Raw genomic sequence first — 12,159 nt, 5'->3', positions numbered from 1 at the left:
TACTTTTCCGCACTGAATTTAATTAATTAATTGATTTTTCCGGTAACAGATCAAGATTATCGACAACGTCGAGAATAGATGGGGGTAGTTCTTCGTCACTTAATGCCATCTAAATCACTGAATTATTTTATAATTCGTAATTAAAGATACGTGGAAATTTTAAAGTGTGTGACGTGATTTTTTACAATAATTGCTTTGTTTCACGTCGTTGCTATGACTTTAAAATATTAAAACCTGTATTGATATACACCATTCATTACTGCATAACAGATATTTAGGCACCGCATTGACTCTAATTCGGGATTATTATAACTTATTAGCGTTATTATTACTACTACTATCGGTTTACAGCATTCTCCGACTCCTTCCGACTCCTAACCGCCATTCTTCTGTGTTTAACCATAGACCTGGAAGGATTTCTCTTTCCTCTAGTTCTTTTTCAATTCCCTCCCTCCATCTTCTTCTCGGCCTTCCTCTTTTTCTCCTCCCTTGTGGTGTCCATGCTAAAATCTGTTTAGAGATCCTGTCATCTGGCATTCTCTATACATGGCCGTACCATACCAGTTGTTTTGTTTTTATATCATCAATTATTGTATGTGTTACTCCCATTATTTCTCGCATTCTCTCGTTCGGTATCCGATCTCTTCTTGATTTGCCTGCATCTCTTCTCCAGAAGTCAATTTCTGTTACTAGTAACATTTTCTGCGCTATTTGTTTCAGTGGCCAAACTTCACTGCCATATGTGATTATACTTTTAAGTATGCTATTGTATATGAGCTGTTTGTTCGCTTTAGATATTGTCTGGCCCACAGAATGCCGTTCATCATGGATATGGCTTTTCTACCCTGCATGTTTCTGTCTTTTATAGCATCATCGAGTGTTCCATCTTGAGTTATCTTCATGCCCAGGTACTTGTATTCATCGTAGTGTTTAATTTTTACCCCATCGTCTAATGTAATGAACTGCTTTGTTTCTCCAATACACATGGCTTCAGTTTTCTTAATGTTGACTTCGAGACCCCATTTGTTATATTCTTCTATTAGCTTCCGCGTCATGTAACTCAAGTCGTCATGATCTTGAGCAATCAGAATTTGATCATCAGCGAAACATAAAGTGTATAGTGTTGTGTCGTCATTGAGAGGGATTCCCATGCCATTACATTATTTTCTTTTCCACAGCTTGAGTGCTTGTTCCAGATAAATTTTAAAAAGGGTAGGCGAAATACAACAACCCTGCTTCAATCCTCTCGTGACCTTAAATCCCTCAGACATCCTTGATCCAGTTTTAATTTTTGCAGTCGTTCCATTATACAGACTTTGGACTGCTTTGATAAGACCATGTTTAATGTTGGTTTGATGTAGGGTTGACCATAGTTTGCTGAGGGGCATACTGTCATATGCTTTTTGTAAGTCTACATATACCAGGTGAACTTCTTTATTGACGGCTGTTTTTTTCTCAATAACTTGCGTAATAGAGTACAGGTGGTCTACTGTGGACCGCCCAGCTCTAAAGCCAGCTTGCTCCTCTGCTTCGTAATCTCTATAGTCATTTTCTATTTTGTTCTTAATAAGTTTCCCATACATCCTACTTATTGTGCTGTTTACCGCAATTCCTCTGTAATTTTCACATTGACCCTTGCTGCCCTTTTTGTGGATTGTTGACATGATAGATAATTTCCATTCTTTTGGTAATTCGGCACCATTTAAGCAATCTTGGAAGAGTTTTCTTAGCTGTTCTTGGAGTTTGTCTGTGCCGGCTTTCACTAATTCTGCAGGGATGTCACCAGGACCAGGGGATTTTCCATTTTTTCAGGGATTTGGTTATTTCTTCCATCTCTGATTTACTTATTTGTAATGGGATGCATTTACATGTATACCTATCGTGTTGTCTTCTATGTTAACAAATTCTGGTCTTTGTTCTGTTAGTAATTTTTTGAAATATTCTTCCCATTTTTTCGTTGTTATTGGTGATATAACGTCTTTTTTCTTATTAGTTCTCATATTTTTAATTAATCTCCAACTCTCTGTGCTTCTTCTACCTCCTATGTAAGTGTTAATTTTTTGGCAGTTTTTTTCCGACGATTCGTTCTTTTTTTGAGTTATCTTCTTTCTTACTTTGGTTTGGCTTCTTTGTAAATTATTTTATCGTTGTCTCTTTTTGTTGATAGGAACGTTTGGTATTTCCGACGTTTATCTGTAATTTCCTTTTCTACTTCTTCATCTCACCAGTACGGATTTATTCCTTTATGGTTTTCGTCACATTTCCCCAGTGCTTCTTCTGCTGAAAAATGAATGGACTTTTTAGCGTTATTTTTCAATTCAATTAATTGATTAAGATTTGGTCATTTTTAAACGCTCGTAGAAAAAATATTGTTCCTAACTCTTGCGGAAAGTCTCTTTTCCGAACTCGAATGCTTCGAGTGCGGAAAAGTATGACTTTCCGCACTAGTAGTTAGAAAAATAACTATTTCCATCTTTTGCGTTATTTCGCCGGTTATTAGGGCACTCATTACTGTATATTATAGTATAGCCACCTAGGGCTCCCCCTGCGTAACAAGCTCTAAGTTTTGTATAAATAAAAAGGTACAATAGCATACTTCATGCATTTTAATTCGTGTAAATAAATATGTGCAATAATTCATGTACATGTACCTACTCATTTAACAATGACAATTATAATATTTAAATTATGTAAAAACATAGAAAATCGCTACAACTAAATATAAATGGTTACGGGTACGTCAAGGAAATCACAAAAATAGATTTTCTTCCGGGAATATTCTAAATTATGTAAATATTCATTATATATTCAATGTACATATACAAATACGACTCTTACTACTTTAAGTCGAATAGGTACGAGAGAAATACAATTTCATTGAAAGTTGGCAACAAACTCGCCGAAGTACAGTGGAACCTCGATAACTCGGATTAATCGGGACCGCGGCCGATCCGGGTTATCGAAAATCCGGGTTAGCCGGAGAGCATGGTAAAAATTAATAAAATACGGTATACTTATAGATAAAGTCCGTTATCATTAAAATAACATGAAATATACAGGGTGAGGCAGATAAAGGGCCTATTAGAAATATCTCGAGAACTAAAGGTAATAAAATCATAAAAATTGTTATACAAGGATTTTGAGGTGTGAACTATTTAATGAAAATATTTTGGTCTGTTTGCTACTTCCGGTTATACCGGAAGTTGATTGTAACTTCGTTTTTTTAAATGGGACACCCTGTATATTTTTACATTTTTGGATTCTCCTCGATTTCTTCTTTCTTTAAATATAAGGTTTTGTAATATTATACAGGGTGGTTAAAAGATAATTACGTTTTCTTATTAATTTCGTAGCAATATTCACACCCTGTAGGCTTGTAGTAGTTTGACATAATAAATTCTATTTATGTTCAAATGATTTTTAATATACTCTTCTCTTGTTAACAATTATTAGTATAGCTAAATTTTTCGTTTTAGTTTACAGGGTTGGTCGAAACACGGAATGAGTATTTTCTGAGTTTTCTTAAATGGAACACTCTGTATTTTAGTATTGTAATGAAATGTTGTTTTATGGTACATTTTAATTACTTAAGCACTCCCTATACCTTACTGCTTTAATTTGTGAGTTATTGGTGATTCAAGCAAAACATTAATTGCAACACAAAATATGTAAAATTGTATTAGGTTGGCCGTGAAAATATTCAATCACAAATAATTTTTTGGAAATAAATACATAATAATCTAGACTGATACTTAAAATTGCCAATAATGGTTGAACTGTCAAAATACCATCGAAGTTAAGATTGTTGGTGCGATTAACAATTAAGCACAAATTAAAGCAGTTAGGTATAGGGAATGCTTAAGAAATATAAAAGTACCATAAAATATCATTTCATTACAATACTAAAATATAGGGTGTTCCATTTAAGAAAACTCAGAAAATACTCATTCCGAGTTTAGACCCAGCCTGTATACTATTATTAAAAATTTAGCTATACTAATAATTGCTAACAATAGTAGACTATATTAAGAATCATTTGAATGCAAATAAAGTTTATTATGTCAAACTACTACAATCCTACAGGGTGTGAATAAAGCTATGAAATTAATAAGAAAACGTAAATATCTTTTAACCTACCCTGTTTAATGTTACAAAACATTATATTTTAGGAAAGAAGAAATCGAGGAGAATCCAAAAATGTCAAAATATACAGGGTGTCCTATTTAAAAAAACGAAGTTATAAGCAACTTCCGGTATAACCGGAAGTACCAAGTAGATGAAAATATTTTCATTAAATAGATCATCTTCAAAACCTCATTATTCCAATTTTCATAATTCAGTTACCTTTAGTTCTCAAGATATTTCTAATAGGCCCTTTATCTGCCTCACCCTATATATGTACAGTACACATCTAACTTATCTATAGTTGTAAAGAGTATAGTATAGACAGTATAGTATAGAGTATAGAGTATAGAGTATTGTTCATTTCTAGTTAAAAAAGTCAGTCAGTTTCGGTTGTGTCAATTTCGTCTGCCATCGGAACAATGTTATGTTATTTAAGAACAGTGGCTCTTTCATTGTTTAAAAGCCCATTGTTTAAAAAATAATTTTTTAAAAGACAGTTGGAAATACATAAAGGAATAACAGATGCCTGTTGTTTGCGATAGACCCAGATAATTAACATCGCTCTGCCGCCGCGCCGCCGCCGTGTGCCATGAGTCATTTTTACTATCGTATAGGTCAAATTACACAAATACCCATTATCTTTCAAATATTATATTAAATGTTCGAAGCGAAGTTTTATCAATGAAACTCGATATTTTTAAGACATTCCAGAAGAGGCTACAGATAAAATGTTTTAACATAATACATTCATTTTTATTGTTGAAATGTTTGTCTGATGAAAATCGGTCCGGGTTAGCCGGACTTCCGGGTTATCGGGGGCCGACGTATTGAGGTTCCATTGTAATACCAAACCAGTCCAGTCTCGTGTGTTTAAGCCATTATAAGGCAATATGTTCGTCATTCGGTATACCGAAAAAAAAAAAAAGAATATGTGTGTACTTTGTACGCACAAGAAAACACATGCATTAACTAGTATAAAGGTTTACTGTAAAATCCATAAAATATTTTTTTAAACAAGCAAGAAGAATAGCAAACGTAGAAATAATCCAAAAAATACATTTATCTACTCTATGCCATATTATGAATAAGTTTTTAGTTTGTGAAAACTGTCATTATAGATAGCAGTGCGTGAAGTTTTTAAAGTGTGCGTGAAGTAACAATGTATTTTAAATGGGATTTACTTTTTCGCACACTTTTAATGGGTTTTTTGGCACACTTTCATATAATCAAATATCCCTAAATTTCGCGTTGTCATGGTGATGACAATATGAGGAATGACTTACAACAAAATTTTTACAGTTTTGTGGTTTGAAAGTAGTTAGGATTTTTAAATGTCAAAGTTCAAAAATTGTAGAATAGAAATGAATTCCAGTGACGAAGAGTTACAGTTTTTTTATTTGTTTATCGTAGATAAAATATTGTATGAAACTGTGCGTGAAGTACTTTTTGCGAACTTACGCGATGTATAGCACTCGCTCCGTTGTCGCTCGTGCTCTAAAAATCGCGTGCGTTCGCAAAAAGCATACTTCACGAACTGTTTCATAAATAACTATTAAAAACATAAATAAAAAACAGAAAGTTCCACAAAACAACACATGAGAAGCAAAAAAAACATATTCTAAAAAATACATAAAGACAAAAATTAGATTACTTTTTTGTTGACTTGGCATTCGCAAACTGCCATATAGTATTATCACAATTCAGTTTCTCCAGTTCTTAATTCTCTGTATACAATAGTGATAATGCGTCTAGGTTTTCTTGACCAAAATTTGACCTTAAATATGTTTTTATTCTTTTTAAAGCCGAAAAATACCGCTCGCCTGACGCATTAGAAATTGGTCTCGTCAAATAAATTTGCAGTAAAATTAAAATATTGGGAAAAGTTGCCTTTACATCCTGGATGATATCAAATTTTTCATAAATTGTATGTTTATTAAAATTTTGGCATAACGTTACAAAATGGGTAATTTCATTATGCAAGTTCTCTTTGGTTTCATCAACATCGTTTTTATGTTTCTCGCATAAAGTATTAATTGACGTCTGGAGTTTTTCTTTATCTCTAGAGTAAAAAAACATCTAAAAGCTGATGTTACATCCTTGTAGCATTTAATTCACGATTCTGAAAACAGCGACTAATTTTCTAGACTCTAGATTTTCTGCGACAGTGATTTTTTGTCGCTGCGACTACAAATCGCAAGTGAAGTGCTAGCCTTAGAGGCCACTGTATAATGTAAAATTGCAATTTTTGTAATCGCTTTCGCTACAACTTTTCCAAAAATTTTCTTTTTTTTTTGTAAGCTAAGTACTTATCGGACTGCCCACGTATCTATCTATGTTCTTTATTTTATTAACACCACGGGGAGGAATAAATTTTGAAAAACTATGTACTCAATTCGAGCGAAAACTATGAAAAACCCTCTTTTTTGTAATTTGTTCAGTTGTATTTATACGTTTGTAGGTCTTCGCTAGTTCATAGATCGATTTTCGCCAGTCCATCAATGCTCTATAGTCACAGTTACATCATTTTCTAGAATCGACAGATTTTTGTTACTGGCCCATAAGGTAATATCGTTTCTATTTATATTATTCTGAAGCTATTTTGTTATGACCTCTTAAGAGGGTAGGCGCAAAATCTTGGTCCAATGCTATTTAAATGCATTCATTTTTTTTGTATCCTGAGTAAACTAATAAGTATTTAAAATAGAATTATTTTTGAAAAATTTAAACGCAGATTACATTATTACCGAGGGCCAAGAGTCCCTGAAAACTTCTATAGGTAATGTTTATTTTAAGTTAACAGGGGTAAAAAATGAGAAGTGTGATTTTTAATTTCAAATATGTCATCTTCAAAAGAAACTTTTAATTAATTATAAGGGAATTTCTGCAGTCGGTATAGTACAGTCATTGAAGCTTTTTAGCTTAAAATTTTTTAACTATGACCCGATTTACATGAAATTTTGGAATTAGGCTTATCCTACTCTTTACTTCAAAAGTGATATTTTCCCGAACTCCGTTTTCACCCTGAGGGTGGTTGCCACCCCTTTTCGGTGGTGGAAATTTTTTTTTCAAAATAACCTCAGATATCGGTAGAAGACCTAATTTGAAGCAAAAAATGTTGTATAAAGTTTTTTCAAAAACTTAATACTTTTCAAGTTATTGGCAATTGAAAATTCGGAATTTTCTCACGATTTTCAAATTTTTTGCAAATATCTCCAAAAATATGTATTTTAACGATAATATCATAAGGAACAAAATTGTAGCAGGTAAAAAAAAATGAAAAAACTGGTTTTCTAAAGAGTGTTCTAAGTGCAATATTATGCTAGGTATTGAAGATCAAATCCGTTTTTTATTTTGTGTGAAATTTAATCGATGTATTCCATGCCATCTAGCCGAGAGCAAATAAATTTTATGCATGTTCACGAGAAAGTATTTTATAGTGCTTAAAATAAGCTTTAAAATGAGCACTGTTAAAAGTCTTTTGTATGTGAAACGAGTGAGCTGTAATGAAAAAAAGAGGAACATCTAATGTTTTTTAATCAATGGATTTCATAAGAGCCATTTCCACCAAAATCAAAATTAATCGTATTCCGTATAGAATCAACTTTACTATAAAGAGTTTGATGGATCCTAGCAGTTTCGCTGCTTTGGAAAACATATTTTTTGAAAAAATCACGATTTTAAGAAAAAAAAAATTCGAATTAAAAAAACCACCTTCATTTCATAATATCTCAAAAATAATGAAAGAAATTTAAAAAGTGTAATAATAAGAAAATAGGTTTTCTTTAGACAAGAATTTTGGTTTGCTTGTTTTTCCTATCACACAAAAATTAACGAAGATATGATTGATTAAAATGCGTGCGGTAACGCAACCACAGCCTCTCTCGAGCCTTTTGACCCTTCACCGTTTCAAAATAAAAGGCTCTTCACTACATATTATAATGAAAAAAGTTATAGCTCCTTTAATTTCCTTCAAAAGGGTTTTTTATAAGTTGTGATAGCTTCAAAATTGAAGTAGTTATGGCCCAAAAACTAATCGTATTTTTAATTTAGGAGTAGTTTTAAGGGTTTAAGAGCTTGAGCGTATGATTTTCCATCATAGCTTTTTCGAGAACGTGGAACGATATTTAAATTTTTTTTAGTTTATCAAAAGAAATTTTTTAAACAATTTTTAATCGTGGGGTTGATTTTAAGGTTTGAAAGGGGTTAACAATTAAATAACTAAGATAGAAAACGTAATATATTATTTACTCTATATTTAAGTCTTCTTCTCAAACCAAATTAATTTTTTGTAAATTTTTTCTATTTAGGGGTTGTTTTTAAGGGTTGAAAGGGGGTTAACAATATGATAATTAAGATAGAGAACGTAAAATATCATTTACTCTATATTTAAATCTTTTTATGTCACACTAAATTAATTTTTTGTAAATTTTTTCGATTTAGGGGTTGTTTGCAAGGGTTGTACGGTTTTCAAGGGGATGAAAATGAGTTTAATATGAGGTTATTGTGTTATAAAACACTTCACAATGTCACTCTTTATTATTAAATACGTTTTCTGGCAATAAAATGGCTCAATTTCAATTTTTCCATTAAGGGGTTGTTTCCACCCCTCATAAATAAAAAACGGAGTTCGGGTCAATATCGCTTTTGAAGTTAAGGGTAAGCTAAGCCTAATTCCAAAATCTCATGTAAATCGGTTCATAGTAAAAAATTTCGGAGGTAAAAACCTATTTTACGCTTCAATGACTGCACTAGTAATAATGCAATCTTTCATTCTGCGTTTTAAAATTTTCAAAAATATTTGTTATTTTTCTCAGGAGTCGAAAAAAAAATGAATGCCTTTAAATATAATTGGATCAAGATTTTGCACCTGCCCCTTTAATGTAGTTTAAGATTAAAAAAAAAACAAGTAGAATCCTTTATAAAATGTATTTATTAAAATTCCCTAAAAAGACCTACATCACAAAACTAGTTTTTGATCTGATAACAGATAATTGAATAGATGGGGTGAAGTTGGTCATTTCAATTTGCCATTACCATAACATATCACTTGAATACATACCACAGCTATTTCTCAGTCGGAATTATTTTTATATTATTAGTTGGTTTGATTTAGATGAGCATGAGACATGACAGTTCAAATAAAACACTAGATAACTATAGAGAATATAATGTCAACAAAATTTTAAGTCCCTTTTTACATACAAATATTAATTTTGATTTCAATAGTTTATAAGAACAAAAGTAAGTAATTAATTAAAAAAATAAACCAGAACCAGCTGTTTCCTTCACATAAATATAAAAATCATTGTATTTTAGTCCCTTTTTTAGACCCCTTAACCCAATCTAAATTGTACCTTGTTCTTTCTTGTTTTCTCCCATAAAATAAAATAAAATCTATTACCGTCCTTATTTCCTTCAATAAAAAAAATCATTTGCCTGGATAAACACACTGCAATCTTCCTTAAATTTTGTCAAAATGTCAAAAGGTTAATCGTCAAATATCGAACTTCTAAATAAATCTGCCAAATGTATTATTTCCAATATACTGAATAAATGTAAATCTGGTAAATAAATGTACTTCTATTACTTCTTTAAAGCCTCAGGATCGATAAATACATACAATTACTGAATACCGGAACACCCTAGCAAAAGAAAAAGAAAATAAAAATAACTGAACTAACTTCTTAAAACTGAGAACCATAAACTGAACAAAAATGACCTCAGCTTACCTTTAACATACAAAAGGGTCTATTACACGACTCTCAGCCTGGCCATTAATAAACATCGAATTAATCTCTAGAGGATTTTCCAAGACAAATCTTTACGTGCCCCAAATTTCCAGCACACCAACGGATACCCCAATAAGAGAATTCCCAGTACATCCCACCAAAGGATTGAAAAAGTACCATTTCAATTAAAAAAACTGGGAATCCAAATCGCCGACCAGGCTTCAAGTGCTTTCTCAAAAATGTTTATTGAAAAGAATGAACGTTGTTGATTTGCTAACAAGGCGTTCAAAACAAAAAACTCTACAACAAAAATCTTCTCTCACTGACTCACACAAAAAGCATATACATCCAAACATACAAATTATACATCCTCCAAGGACAAAATAATCGGTTATAAACAACCAAAACTCAACAAACGTTACTACTAAATTTTCAACCGTAATAAACACTCATTCATACTAAAACCAAATCAATAAGTTTTATTGTTTCTTTCTGGGGCCCGTTCATGCTCCATTCTCATTAATTATCTCATATACACCTTCTATTTCATCCTCTCCTTTCCCTACCGTTAGCTATATTTTATGAGGATTTGGTTTCAAACCCTTGGGGTTCCGGGTAGCCTGCGGGGTCTTTAAGAATTAGTCGCCTAAATCTGAGCTTGTTTTTAATGATATATCATCCCTGGATTAATTTAAGTATTTTTATACTTCTATCACCCCTACTGTGGGTTTTTCTTGCATTTACATAAATTCCAATAACTACCAACTATGTATTTAAATAAATTTAATAACTGAGAAATTTAAATCAACACAAAATGCGTTTCCAAATCCTAGGTGTGACCACAAAAGGACTTATTATCATAGTGTGACCACAAAAGGATTTCATTTGTAATTTTGTTTGCCTACTTCCATCATGGACAAACACCACCTGACTGCATTTTAATACAGCTACTCCAAACATATAACTAAAAAACATATAACATCAAGTTTAATTTTTCTTTAATTCATTATTTATCACAGTGGAGTGATGGTCGTTACTGTTTTCAATTTTTACAAGCTTTACACCAGTGTCTACATAACTAATAAGTAGAGAGCGGAATATATGCAACACAACATTACCAAAATATGCGCATATATATGCATTACTTTTACTACAAATATGCAGGTATTTTTTCTAAATTTGTCTAAATATGCAAATACACATTAAAAATACTCAAAAATAAAACAATATATTAAGTCGTAAGATCTTCAGAAAAGTTGCCTTCAAAAATACGTACAACGTTCCTCAAACATTCGAAGCCCTCATTTTTTTTCTAAAACATTTTTTAATTTATTTCTAATTGTAATACCTGTATTTCCGGGAATTTTTTGACAATGAGCAGAAAAAGTGTTAACAAGATTAACCGAATCACTTAATTGTAAATTCCTTTGTTCTAATGACTTTATTAGATCTGGTAAAAAACTAAAATTAACTTGTATGAACATAAGTTCTTTAGCAATTTGTACGTTACTTAAAGAACAAAGTACGTTACTTAAGCTGAAGAACAAAAGCGGAATTGTCTACAATTTGATGGATTTTTGTATTTTGATGCTTCTCTCTATGTCCGTCTTTATAGAAGTAAAAGAGAATTTGTCGAATAAAAACACTCTTTCCAGAAAAATTTCTTGTGTGGGACATGATGCTTTTGTTTGTCAGTTCCTCGTTTAAAAAATGAAATGTGAAAATGAATGTAACTTACGATTTTGGAACAGGCCTTGCAAAATACTCTGTCTCCACTTAGCTTTAACTCGGGAAAACACTTTATCCAAGCACTTTTTTGAATGGTAGATATATTTAAATTTAATATATACCAATCACTTCAAAAACACTAAATACGATACAACGTTTACTTTAAACAAATGTTGGCCGGAAACTGACAAAATAATTATTAGACCCTTAAAAGCAGGTAGGTACCTACGACTTGCTACGCTAATAAAATAATATTTTTCTGGGAACACCCATAATTGTTAAATTCAGGTAGTAATGGGAAAGTCCAGATGAGCGATAGATAGATAAATAACGAGCTCGTTCATATCGAAGTTATAAAATTCCAACTAAGAGAGGAAAATTTTAAACTTTTATATAATTTATTTTTAAAATATGCAAAATAAATCGTGTTTAGCTTAAATATGCAATGTTGTGTTTGTTGTCTGAAAATATGCAATATATGTATCTATATGCACTTTGCATATATTCCGCTCTCTACTAGTAAGTAAATACTTCAACTTCCTGTGGAACTGTCATTTCTGTCATGTCATCATTCAGG

General features: G+C 31.8%; 1 protein-coding gene and 1 long non-coding RNA gene across 3 annotated transcripts in view; one reads left to right on the top strand and one right to left on the bottom strand.

Annotated features, from left to right (window-relative positions):
• The window catches only part of LOC126886036 ((11Z)-hexadec-11-enoyl-CoA conjugase-like), a 522,212-nt gene that overhangs the window by 474,198 nt on the left and 35,855 nt on the right, over positions 1 to 12,159 (top strand). For both annotated transcript variants that reach the window (XM_050652879.1, XM_050652874.1), the window contains exon 2: positions 6,598 to 6,687. The gene's annotated coding sequence lies outside the window, so the exon portion shown is untranslated. The remainder of the gene's footprint in view (positions 1 to 6,597; positions 6,688 to 12,159) is intronic.
• LOC126886066 (uncharacterized) lies at positions 9,277 to 10,283 on the bottom strand. The gene is made up of 2 exons (XR_007698562.1): positions 9,855 to 10,283; positions 9,277 to 9,767 (listed from the first exon to the last, which is right to left on the bottom strand). It is a non-coding gene; the product is annotated as an uncharacterized LOC126886066 (long non-coding RNA).

The sequence above is a fragment of the Diabrotica virgifera genome, chromosome 1 (assembly GCF_917563875.1).
Source record: "Diabrotica virgifera virgifera chromosome 1, PGI_DIABVI_V3a".
NCBI classification, from domain to species: Eukaryota; Metazoa; Arthropoda; class Insecta; order Coleoptera; family Chrysomelidae; genus Diabrotica; species Diabrotica virgifera.
This window is presented reverse-complemented; position numbering and strand designations above follow the sequence as displayed.